Source organism: Salvelinus fontinalis, chromosome 11, assembly GCF_029448725.1.
Source record: "Salvelinus fontinalis isolate EN_2023a chromosome 11, ASM2944872v1, whole genome shotgun sequence".
In the NCBI taxonomy this organism is placed as follows: Eukaryota; Metazoa; Chordata; class Actinopteri; order Salmoniformes; family Salmonidae; genus Salvelinus; species Salvelinus fontinalis.
The window spans coordinates 47,784,224-47,797,471 of NC_074675.1; the positions used below are offsets into that span (position 1 = coordinate 47,784,224).

A 13,248-nucleotide genomic window follows, 5' to 3' on the forward strand; every position below is an offset into this window, starting at 1 on the left:
GAGAAAGGACAGTGATCTAAAAAGATCATTATCTTCCCAACTTCTCACATTGCGTTGATCATTACAGAAAATATATGGATAATAAAGTTTTTCATTTCATATTCATTCAATACATTTTCCTAATTCCCCCTTTGCCATCTTAAAGGTTGTTGTACAGATTCTGTTTCAGGACATCATCAACTCTTGTTATGTTACAGTAAGAGAGAGAAGTGTAAAGAGAGAGCAGTGTAAAATGATCTGTCTACCACTCAGCAGAACCATCTCCTTCAGAACACCTGGTGCTGAGTATTTACTGGGAGGGACACTGTTATAGTGACCTCTCTGTCTCTCGCTCTCCTCTCTCTCTCTCTCTCACGCTCACTTTTTCTCTCTTTCCCCCCTCCCTCTCTTTCTCTCCTCACTCTCTACTCTCCATTTTGTTCTCTCTCCTGTCTCTCTCTCTTTCTCACTCTCTTCCCCATCTCTCTTACCTCTCTATCTCATTCTCTCTCTCCTGTCTCTCTCTTTCTCTTTCTATCTCTCTCTCGCTCTCCTCTCTCTCACGCTCTCTCTTTTTCTCTCTCTCTTTCTCTTTTTATCTCTCTATCGCTCTTTCTCTCCTCTCTCTCACGCTCTCTCTTTTCTCTCTCTCTTTCCCCCTCGCTCTCTTTCTCTCCTCTCTCTCACTCTCTCTCCTGTCTCTCTCTCTCTCCCCCATCTCTCTCTCTCCCCTTCCCTCTCTCTCTCAATTCAATTCAATTCAAGGGGCTTTATTGGCATGGGAAACACATGTTAACATTGCCAAAGCAAGTGAAGTAGATAATATACAAAAGTGAAATAAACATTCAAAATGAACAGTAAACATTACACTCACAGAAGTTCCAAAAGAGTAAACACATTACAAATGTCATATTTTGTATATATATAGTATTGTAACGATGTGCAAATGGTTAAAGTACAAAAGGGAAAATAAATAAACATAAATATGGGTTGTATTTACAATGGTGTTCGTTCTTCACTGGTTGCCCTTCTCTTGTGACAACAGGTCACAAATCTTACTGCTGTGATGGCACACTGTGTCACGCCCTGACCGTAGAGAGCGTTTTATGTCTCTATTTTGGTTTGGTCAGGGTGTGATTTGGGTGGGCATTCTATGTTCTTTTTTCTATGTTTTGTATTTCTTTGTTTTGGCCGGGTATCATTCTCAATTAAGGGACAGTTGTCTATTGTTGTCTCTGATTGGGAACCATACTTAGGTAGCTTTTTCCCACATGGTATTTGTGGGTAGTTCATTTCTGTTTAGTGTTTTCTCCTTACAGGACTGTTTCGGTTATTCTCTTGTTTATTTTTGTTATAGTGTTCAGTTTTATTAAAACAAGCTTGAACACTACCACGCTGCGCTTTGGTCCGATGAGTCCTCTTCTTCAGACAATGAATACCGTTACCCACTGGTATTTCACCCAGTAGATATGGGAGTTTATCAAAATCGGGTTTGTTTTTGAATTCTTTGTGGATCTGTGTAATCTGAGGGAAATATGTGTCTCTAATATGGTCATACATTGGGCAGGAGGTTAGGAAGTGAAGCTCAGTTTCCACCTTATTTTGTGGGCAGTGTGCACATAGGCAGACCTGGCTGTCAAGAGAAGACAGGCTATGGCGGCCTTTCTCAATAGCAAGGCTATGCTCACTGAGTCTGTACATAGTCAAAGCATTCCTTAAGTTTGGGTCAGTCACAGCGGTCAGGTATTCTGCGACTGTCTACTCTCTGTTTAGGGCCAAATAGCATTCTAGTTTGCTCAGTTTTTTTTGTTAATTCTTTCCAATGTGTCAAGTCATTCTATTTTTGTTTTCTCATGATTTGCTTGGGTCTTATTGTGTTGCTGTCCTGCGGCTCTGTGGGGTCTGTTTGTGTTTGTGAACAGAGCCCCAGGACCAGCTTGCTTAGGGGACTCTTCTCCAGGTTCATCTCTCTGTGGGTGATGGCTTTGTTATGGAAGGTTTGGGAATAGCTTCCTTTTAGGTGGTTGTAGAATTTAACGGCTCTTTTCTGGATTTTGATAATTGGTGGGCATCAGCCTAATTCTGCTCTGCTCTGTACACATAGGATATTTTTGCATGCATAGTATCAATTTGGTGTTTGTCCCATTTTGTGAATTCTTGGTTGGTAAGCAGACCCCAGACCTCACAACCATAAAGGTCAATGGGTTCAATAACTGATTCAAGTATTTTTAGCCAGATCCTAATTAGTATGTCGAATTTTATGTTCCTTTTGATGGCATAGAAGGCCCTTCTTGCCTTGTCTCTCAGATCATTCACAGCTTTGTGGAAGTTACTTGTGGCGCTGATGTTGAGGCCAAGGTATGTATAGTTTTTTCTGTGCTCTAGGGCAACGGTGTCCAGATGGAATTTGTATTTGTGGTCCTGGCAACTGGACCTTTTTTGGAACACCATTATTTTTGTCTTAATGAGTATTACTATCAAGGCCCAGGTCTGTCAGAATCTGTGCAGAAGATCTAGGTGCTGCTGTAGGCCCTCCTTGGTTGGTGACAGAAGCGCCAGATCATCAGCAAACAGTAGATATTTGACTTCAGATTCTAGTAGGGTGAGGCCGGGTGCTGCAGACTGTTCTAGTGCCCACGACAATTCGTTGATATATATTTTGAAGAGGGTGGGGCTTATGCTGCATCCCTGTCTCACCCCAAGGCCCTGTGGAAAGAAATGTGTGTGTTTTTTGCCTATTTTAACCGCACACTTGTTGTTTGTGTACATGGATTTTGTAATGTCATATTTTTTCCTCCCAACACCACTTTCCATCATTTTGTATAGCAGACCCTCATGCCAAATATATATATATTTTGAAATCAACAAAGCATGAGAAGACTTTGCCTTTGTTTTGGGTTGTTTGTTTGTCAATTAGGGTATGCAGGATGAATTCGTGGTCTGTCGTACAATAATTTGGTAAAAAGCCAATTTGCCCAGTACATTGTTTTCACTGAGGAAATGTACGAACACGCTGTTAATGATAATGCAGAGGATTTCCCCAAGGTTGCTCTCCCCCCCCCCCCCCCCCCCCCTCTCACTCTCTGATGGAAAGAGAACGGAAAGTGAGATCATGTGTAAACACCTCTAGTTTTGATATCTGTTTAAGTTCCCTTTAGAAGCTAAGAATGTCTGGTCATGAAATGCTTTGAAAGACTGGTCATGGCTGACATCAACACCATTATCCCAGAAACCCTAGATCCACTCCAATTTGCATACCGCCCCAACAGATCCACAGATGACGCAATCTCTATTGCACTCCACACTGCCCTTTCCCACCTGAACAAAGGAACACCTACGTGAGAATGCTATTCATTGACTACAGCTCAGCGTTCACCACCATAGTGCCCTCAAAGCTCATCACTAAGCTAAGGATCCTGGGACTAAACACCTCCCTCTGCAACTGGATCCTGGACTTCCTGACGGGCCGCCTCCAGGGGGTAAGGGTTGGTAACAACACATCCGCCACACTGATCCTCAACACGGGGGCCCCTCAGGGGTGCGTGCTCATTCCCCTCCTGTACTCCCTCTTCACCCAACACCATCATTAAGTTTGCAGATGACACAACAGTGGTAGGCTTGATCACCGACAATGATGAGACAGCCTACAGGGAGCAGGTCAGAGACCTGGCAGTGTGGTGCCAGGACAACAACCTCTCCCTCAACGTGATCAAGACAAAGAAGATGATCGTGGACTACAGAAGAAGGAGGACCGAGCACGCCCCCATTCTCATCGATAGGGCTGAAGTGGAGCAGGTTGAGAGCTTCAAGTTCCTTGGTGTCCACATCACCAACAAACTAACATGGTCCTAGCACACCAAGACAGTTGTGAAGAGGGCACGACAACGCCTATTCCCCCTCAGGAGACTGAAAACATTAGGCATGGGTCCTCAGATCCTCAAAAAGTCCTACAGCTGTACCAGTACCCCTGTATATAGCCTTTTTATTTTATTGTTCCTCTTTAATTATTTGTTATTTTTCTATTTTATTATTTTTCTCAATCCTCTGTATGCATAATACAACTGTGTATATATCATTAATATATATATGTGTGTGTGTGTGTGTGTGTGTGTGTGTGTGTGTGTGTGTGTGTGTGTGTGTGTGTGTGTGTGTGTGTGTGTGTGTGTGTGTGTGTGTGTGTGTGTGTGTGTGTGTGTATATGTGTGTCTGTGTGTATATGTGTGTCTGTGTGTGTGTGTGTGTGTCACACACTAAAAAAGCCTCATATTAAATAAATTGTTATCTTTGTGAAACATGTACTACCTGATCAAAAGTATGTGGACAGCTGCTTGTCAAACATCTCATTCCTTTCCACTAGATGTTGGAACATTGCTGCGGGGAACTTGTTGTTTCCATTCAGCCACAAGAGCATTAGTGAAGTCAGGCACTGATGTTGAGCAATTAGGCCTGGCTCGCAGACAGCGTTCCAATTCATCCCAAAGATGTTCGATGGGGTTTAGGTCAGGGCTCTGTGCAGGACAGTCAAGTTCTTCCACACCGTTCTCGACAAACCATTTCTGTATGGATCTCGCTTTGTGCATGGAAGCATTGTCATGCTGAAACAGGAAAGGGCTTTCCCCAAACTGTTACCACAAAGTTGGAAGCACAGAATCGTATAGAATGTCATTTTATGCTGTAGCGTTAAGATTTCCCTTCACTGGAACTAAAGGGCCTAGCACAAACCATGAAAAACAGCCCCAGACAATTATTCCTCCTCCACCAAACAGGTAGCATTCTCCTGGCATCCGCCAAACTCAGATTCGTCTATCGGACTGCCAGATGGTGAAGCGTGATTCATCACTCCAGAGAACGCATTTCCACCACTCCAGAGTCCAATGGCGGTGAGCTTTCACCACTCCAGAGTCCAATGGCGGTGAGCTTTCACCACTCCAGAGTCCAATGGCGGTGAGCTTTCACCACTCCAGAGTCCAATGGCGGTGAGCTTTCACCACTCCAGAGTCCAATGGCGGTGAGCTTTCACCACTCCAGAGTCCAATGGCGGTGAGCTTTCACCACTCCAGAGTCCAATGGCGGTGAGCTTTCACCACTCCAGCCGACGCTTGGCATTGTGCATGGTGATCTTAGGCTTGTGTTCAGCTGCTCGGGGATGGAATCCCAATAACACCACAGTTGGGGGCAGCTCTAGCAGGGCTGACATTTGACAAAGTGACTTGTTGGAAAGGTGGCATCCCATGACGGTGTAACATTGAAAGACACTGAGCTCTTCAGTAAGGCCATTCTACTCCCAATGTTTGTCTATGGAGACTGCATGGCTGTGTGCTTGATTTTATACACCTGTCACATAGGGTGTGGCTGAAATAGCCGAATCCACTAATTTGAACATTTTTGTATACAGTAATCCCTCGTTTATCGCGGGGGTTACGTTCCGAAAATGACCCGCGATAAGTGAAATCCGCGAAATAGAAAACTTTTTTTTTTTTTACAATTAGCAACTATTACATGTATACAAATACAGTGACTCACGTGTAGGCCGTTTCACTGCTCTTCAGACTGGGCCGCTGCATCCTGACTGCGCTCTGCAGTGTTCTCTTCTTCTGAAGCCCGCGGTGCAGGTGTGTTTGTTCGGGAGAAGAACATAGTGATAGGCAGCTGTTGTCGCTCTTTTTTCTTCTTTGCAAAAAGATCCTTGTACACCGACATGCCACCATGTTTTTTGAGTTTTTAGCGAATCAGAATGCAGAGCACAATGCACCAAAAAAAAATAAAAAATGCATTATGAAAATCCGCGAAATAGCGAATCCGCGATAAGTGAACCGCGAAGTGGCGAGGGATCACTGTATATATATTGTGAATAAATCTAGAGCGAAAGTTTGGATTTCTTTCTCTGTCAGCTTCCAGCTGTAGGCTATATTCATTCTCTCGTTTACTTCCTAAACTCAGGGATCGATGTCATTTCAGAGGGATTGGCCTGGTTCCCAATTGTATGCCACACTACAGGCTTAACCAAGAGAAACGACTCCATTCAAAATAAACATTATGCAGGGAGAGAAAGAGGTAGTAGTAGTAGAAATACGAGTTAAAAGCTTTACCCTATTGCCTTAGTACATGGATGACCCCTGTCACACCGTAAGTAAAGGCACCAGTCATATTGCGTAACAGAGTTGCTGGTTCCATGACATCCATTGGCCGTCAGGCCTTTATTGATCCTGTGCCCGGTCACAAAGCAAAATGAACACAGCCCCCTAATAGAATTCCTATCTGCTGGCTCTGTGATGTCTCTGTACAGAACATACAGTAGACTTGTTGTCTATGGTAGGACTGGCAGGGCATACAGTGAACCTGAGGGTGTGTGAGTAAGAGAGAGGTTCTAATGTCACCCTCTTCTGTATCCCCCCCCCCCCCCCCCCCTCCTCTCTCTCTACTTGGTGATGGAGCATGCTCTATGCTGTAGTATATGTCCCGCTAACGTGTGGTTCTTAAATATCTAGGTACTGTAGCTACTCGTGTGTGTGTGTGTGTGTGTGTGTGTGTGTGTGTGTGTGTGTGTGTGTTGGTGTGTGTGTGTGTGTTTCACTCCTTGGTCCCGGGCAGGTCTTATTCTAGGTCAGCAGAGAAGACTCCTCTATTTCTGTCTAGCTAATCCCCCTGAGCGCACACACACACACACACACACACACACACACACACACACACACACACACACACACACACACACACACACACACACACACACACACACACACACACACACACACTCCCATCTTCTGTCTGTGTGTGTGTGGGTCTCAAACACAGTCTGCTAATACCTCCAACACGGTACTCACTAATCCACTCACAGTAGTTGACCACACCGTCCTGCACACTAGAGCTCTCCCTCCGCTCCCTCACACACTCCCCCCTTATGTCGCGGACCATCTAGCTGTACCTCCTCACACACTCTGGATATTCCCCGGGGGTTAGAGCTGCGACCACCCCATCAGAGCATCCATGAACACAGGCATGGTGGTGGGAGCCACAGGCCAGGTAAGGCTAAAGTAGACTAGTCTAGTTAGACTCTGGTCCTAACATCCCGAGACCCTCCACCTGTCTTATAACTGGACGCTTTCGGCCCTTAATAACCTCGTAGCGCTAGGCTAAGCTAACCTGATTGTAAACGCTCTGTATGGACCCTTCAGGAAACTGTAAGATATGGATGCCATCATGAGTTAGCTTACAGTGGTCGCTAACGAGTTTAGCTGTGATGTGCTGTTTTGTGTCAGGGCTTTAGGGGCCTCTCTTTCGCTCTGTCTCTGTATCTCTCTATCTCTATCTCTCTCTTTCGCTCTGTCTCTGTATCTCTCTCTCTCTCTCTTTCTCTCTCTCGCTCTCTCTGTCTCTCTCTCTCTCTCTCTTTCTCTCTCTCTCTCTCTCTCTCTCTCTCTCTCTCTCTGTCTCTCTCTCTCTCTCTCTCTCTCTCTCTGTCTCTGTCTCTCTCTGTCTCTGTCTCTCTCTGTCTCTGTCTCTCTCTGTCTCTGTCTCTGTCTCTGTGTCTATCTCTCTCTCTCTCTGTCTGTGTCTCAGGGGGACAATGTTACTTTATCACAGGCTTATCTTTAATCCCACCATAATGAAGCCCCCCTGCTTTATCTCTTCATTGTGCATTATAATCAACGTCATTAACCTACTCTTTCTATGGAGATAATGCTAAGGCGCTAGCATTAGCTACAGTAGCAGGTCAGCAGATGCTAGCCCTATAGCTTACTGTACATTGAGTTGTTTTGAATATGTATCTTTATTGATCGCTGTGTGTGTTACATTGTGGATCAGCACCAGGATGTGAATAACTCATCAGGCCTAAATATCCAGGAGAGAGTGTGCATGTAGAAGTACTATAGAGTATGTGTGAGTCATTCTCCTGTGGTCGATATGCTGTATAGAAGTCACTCCTGTGTAGGTAAGAATCCCACCTAGGGGTAGATGTGTGTAGGTAACAGCCCCACCTAGGGGTAGATGTGTGTATTTGGGAAAAGTGCTTCTGTTGTAGTTGGTGTGAAGTGTTTTAATTCTCTACACTGTGACTGGTGGTGTTAAATGCCAGCAGAGACAGAGTTGAAGCACGGTAGTGTGTAAAATGTGTGTGCGCGCGTGTGTGTTTGTGTGTGTGTGTGTGTGTCCTTAGCAGTGGAGGCTGCTGAGGGGAGGACGACTCATAATAATGTCTGGAACGAAGTGGATGGAACGGCATCCACCACGTAGCAACCACGTGTTTGTTGTTGATACCATTCCACCTATTCCACTCCAGCCATTACCACGAGCCCGTCCTCCCGAATTAAGGTGCCACCAACCTCCTGTGGTCTGTAGGGGTGTGAAGGTGAGTAGTAAGTTGAACTCTGAGGAGAATGTGGATGCATGATGTCATCATGACCCTCAGGGGAAAGGCTGGGGCACTGAAGAATCCTCCATCCATCTCGCTCCCCTGTATTTCTCTATCTAAAGGCTTTGTTTGCAGAGGTTTAATGGTAGACTGTGAGATAGGAGTTTGTAGCACGCACGCACGCACGCACGCACGCACGCACACACACACACACACACACACACACACACACTTCTCTCGGTTCAGATGCTATCATGAATCTGTATTACCGTTCATCCAGGAGGCGCGTGTTTCTGTGTTCTCATTCAGGCCTGTGAAGGCTCAGGTTGGCCTAATGAAACCCGTGGGACGGCCCATCACACACAGAGAAGTGGAATTTACCAGCCCCCCCCCCCCCCCCCGTTGCTAAGCAATGTGTTACCAGGGCGATGGAGAGGCAGAGAGCAGAACTCCAGACAGGGGTTAAGCCAGACGTGTGTGTGTGTGCTTCCTTTATGACACAACACCATAGGGGTGTAGGGATTGTTTTATTTTATTGAACCCTTATTTTACCAGGTAAGTTGACTGAGAACACGTTCTCATTTACAGCAACGCCCCGAGGAGACGAGGGGGCTGTGTCTCTTTTTGCCTCCGCTGGGGTTTTGCTGTTGACCTCACATTCAGAGTCAAGACACTGACAGTCCCTCAACTTGGTGAGCACTTCCATTGTTGAACAATGACACATCGGTTTGAAGATGTGAGAGAGCATCTTTGTGGCGTTAGAGGGGTTTATCAATTTCATCATACTTTCTTATTCTTACCACATTTACTGTGATATTACAGATACATGTGAAGTCCATCGTCATCGCATACTAGACAAGTAGCTTACAGATTGATGACATGTAGATAATGGATCTCTCTCTCAAGTGTTGTCTTAAGATGCCAGCAACATACTAATCTAACACCCACAGTGACAGACGTTACATTACAATCACACTTCTGTCATTTGCTTCCCATCATGGTTCAGAGGATGGCAATACATTAAAACCCCACCCTCACCGCATCTACACACACACACACACACACACACACACACACACACACACACACACACACACACACACACACACACACACACACACACACACACACACACACACACACACACACACACACACACATAAACATGGACGCACACACGCCTCCCCCACCTCCACTTAATATTCCCCCACCTAGAGGTTCAAAGGTGACAGGCTGGGATAAAAAAAAATACAAAAAATACATCACATTTTATCACAATACATCACAATACATCACATTACAATACATCACATTACATCACAATACATCACAATACATCACATTACAATACATCACATTACATCACAATACATCACAATACATCACATTACAATACATCACATTACATCACAATACATCACATTACAATACATCACATTACATCACAATACATCACATTACAATACATCACAATACATCACATTACAATACATCACATTTCATCACAATACATCACATTTCATCACTTTACATCACATTACATCACAATAAATCCCATCACATTACCAGAGAGTGGGGATCATTACCCAACAGCACTCCTATTGTGTCTGTATACACACTACAGTGTATATAATAACAGGAATTGTAGAGTTTGTATACAGTAGGAACAAGCTGTGGCTTTATAGTGATTAATGTGATGTGATACAGTGGTGTTCTCATAGCAACAGAGATAGAGATTGAGGGTGTGGCTTTGTCTGTGGCTGTGGTGCCTCTTTGTCCGTACAATGCACTCCTCTACAGGAACAGTGATGCTCTCCGCTAGCACCTGACTGTGCGCCTGTCTGTCTCTCTGCTTTTCTGTCTGTCTAACTGTATCTTTTCATCTTTACAGGAAGGTTTTTGTCTGTCTGTCTGTCTGTCTGTCTGTCTGTCTGTCTGTCTGTACTTCAGTCTGTCTGTCTTCAGACTGTCTTGAAGGACCAGCGGTGGGCTATAGACTGTCTTGAAGGACCAGCTGTGGGCTATAGACTCTCTTGAAGGATCAGCTGTGGGCTATAGACTGTCTTGAAGGACCATCTGTAGGCTATAGACTGTCTTGAAGGACCAGCTGTGGGCTATAGACTGTCTTGAAGGACCAGCTGTGGGCAATAGACTGTCTTGAAGGACCAGCTGTCGGCTATAGACTGTCTTGAAGGACAAGCTGTGGGCTATAGACTGTCTTGAAGGACCAGCTGTGGGCTATAGACTGTCTTGAAGGACCAGCTGTGGGCTATAGAATGTATTGAATGACCAGCTGTGGGCTATAGACTGTCTTGAAGGACCAGCTGTGGGCTATATACTGTCTTGGACCAGCTGTGGGCTATAGACTGTCTTGAAGGACCAGCTGTGGGCTATAGACTGTCTTGAAGGACCAGCTATGGACCATAGACTAGTTCTTGAAGGACCAGCTGTGGGCTATAGACTGTCTTGAAGGACCAGCTGTAGGCTATAGACTGTCTTGAATGACCAGCTGTGGGCTATAGACTGTCTTGAAGGACCAGCTGTAGGCTATAGACTAGTTCTTGAATGACCAGCTGTAGGTTACAGACTGTGGAGTGAAGGTGAAGGACTGTGCTGCTTTGTGTGTGTCAGGGCAGCCAGATGGTGCACAGGCATAATTCACACACACACACACGCACACACACACACACACACACACACACACACACACACACACACACACACACACACACACACACACACACACACACACACACACACACACACACACACACACACACACACACACACACACACACACACACACACACACACCCCTCCTCTCTCCTACTTTTATTTTAGTCTCACAAAAACGGATACCAATAGTGAAAAAAGACTCCGAAGTGAGTTGTGTTAATAAAACCATTGAAAGATGAAGAGATTTAGCTGAAATACTGGCCCTCCTCTGGGAGGCTTTTGGACAGAAGTGGGGATGGAGGGAGGAGGAGGAGGGAGGGAGGAGGAGAAGGAGGGAGGAGGAGGAGGATGTGGGTAATATGGTGGCTTACCCCTCATTCCTTAAAGGAGTGTGTCACTGATACAGATGATGTTCTTTGTGCTGATAAGAGAGACAGGGACCAGATGTTAACAGAACGAGGATTTACAGTAAAGAGCTCGTCCAGCTTGTAGTCCTAAAACCCGGAAATTAGTTACCTCTGGTTCGTTCAGCCATTCCTGCTGTATGAGGAACATTCATGGAGAATAAATAGAGAGATGCATCGCATTACTGAGAGCCAGGATACTGTCTTCAACATGCAACATCACATTACTGAGAGCCAGGATACTGTCTGCAACATCACATTACTGAGAGCCAGGATACTGTCTTCAACATCACATTACTGAGAGCCAGGATACTGTCTTCAACATCACATTACTGAGAGCCAGGATACTGTCTTCAACATCACATTACTGAGAGCCAGGATACTGTCTGCAACATCACATTACTGAGAGCCAGGATACTGTCTTCAACATCACATTACTGAGAGCCAGGATACTGTCTTCAACATCACATTACTGAGAGCCAGGATACTGTCTTCAACATCACATTACTGAGAGCCAGGATACTGTCTTCAACATCACATTACTGAGAGCCAGGATACTGTCTTGAACATCACATTACTGAGAGCCAGGATACTGTCTTCAACATCACATTACTGAGAGCCAGGATACTGTCTTCAACATCACATTACTGAGAGCCAGGATACTGTCTTCAACATCACATTACTGAGAGCCAGGATACTGTCTTCAACATCACATTACTGAGAGCCAGGATACTGTCTTCAACATCACATTACTGAGAGCCAGGATACTGTCTGCAACATCACATTACTGAGAGCCAGGATACTGTCTTCAACATCACATTACTGAGAGCCAGGATACTGTCTTGAACATGCAACATCACATTACTGAGAGCCAGGATACTGTCTTCAACATCACATTACTGAGAGCCAGGATACTGTCTTCAACATCACATTACTGAGAGCCAGGATACTGTCTTCAACATCACATTACTGAGAGCCAGGATACTGTCTTCAACATCACATTACTGAGAGCCAGGATACTGTCTTCAACATCACATTACTGAGAGCCAGGATACTGTCTTCAACATCACATTACTGAGAGCCAGGATACTGTCTTCAACATCACATTACTGAGAGCCAGGATACTGTCTTCAACATCACATTACTAGGAGCCAGGATACTGTCTTCAACATCACATTACTGAGAGCCAGGATACTGTCTTCAACATGCAACATCACATTACTGAGAGCCAGGATACTGTCTGCAACATCACATTACTGAGAGCCAGGATACTGTCTTCAACATGCAACATCACATTACTGAGAGCCAGGATACTGTCTTCAACATCACATTACTAGGAGCCAGGATACTGTCTTCAACATCACATTACTGAGAGCCAGGATACTGTCTTCAACATCACATTACTGAGAGCCAGGATACTGTCTTCAACATCACATTACTGAGAGCCAGGATACTGTCTTCAACATGCAACATCACATTACTGAGAGCCAGGATACTGTCTTCAACATCACATTACTGAGAGCCAGGATACTGTCTTCAACATCACATTACTGAGAGCCAGGATACTGTCTTCAACATCACATTACTGAGAGCCAGGATACTGTCTTCAACATGCAACATCACATTACTGAGAGCCAGGATACTGTCTTCAACATCACATTACTGAGAGCCAGGATACTGTCTTCAACATCACATTACTGAGAGCCAGGATACTGTCTTCAACATGCAACATCACATTACTGAGAGCCAGGATACTGTCTTCAACATCACATTACTGAGAGCCAGGATACTGTCTTCAACATCACATTACTGAGTACCAGGATACTGTCTTCAACA

General features: G+C 45.0%; 1 protein-coding gene across 3 annotated transcripts in view; it reads left to right on the top strand.

The window, feature by feature from the left end:
* Positions 1 to 13,248, top strand: part of LOC129865871 (ankyrin-2-like) — a 322,666-nt gene that overhangs the window by 146,332 nt on the left and 163,086 nt on the right. The window lies entirely within an intron of this gene.